Below are 321 nucleotides of genomic sequence, written 5' to 3' on the forward strand. Positions count from 1 at the left end.
GCTTCTTCTTGTGTTTTTAATTTTTCTTGAGCTGTTCATTTCTTGATGAATTTTAATTTCGAAGTACCTTCAACATCAGTGGATACTTTTGGCAAAGCAGACTTGTCCTAAGGTTTTGAACCATTAGGGTACAATCAGAATGTTTCAATTTTCAACAAATGATGATATGATAAATTTATCATTTTTACAATGTTAACATATAGATGGCACCTTAATGTCTCCATACTTAACTTTTCCATATGATGGCCTAATCTGTACTCATTGTAGCTGCTGTATCATTATTAACTGCTCCATTGACATACACACTAAAGTCATCACCTT

The sequence above is a fragment of the Apostichopus japonicus genome, chromosome 3 (genome assembly GCF_037975245.1).
Source record: "Apostichopus japonicus isolate 1M-3 chromosome 3, ASM3797524v1, whole genome shotgun sequence".
NCBI classification, from domain to species: Eukaryota; Metazoa; Echinodermata; class Holothuroidea; order Aspidochirotida; family Stichopodidae; genus Apostichopus; species Apostichopus japonicus.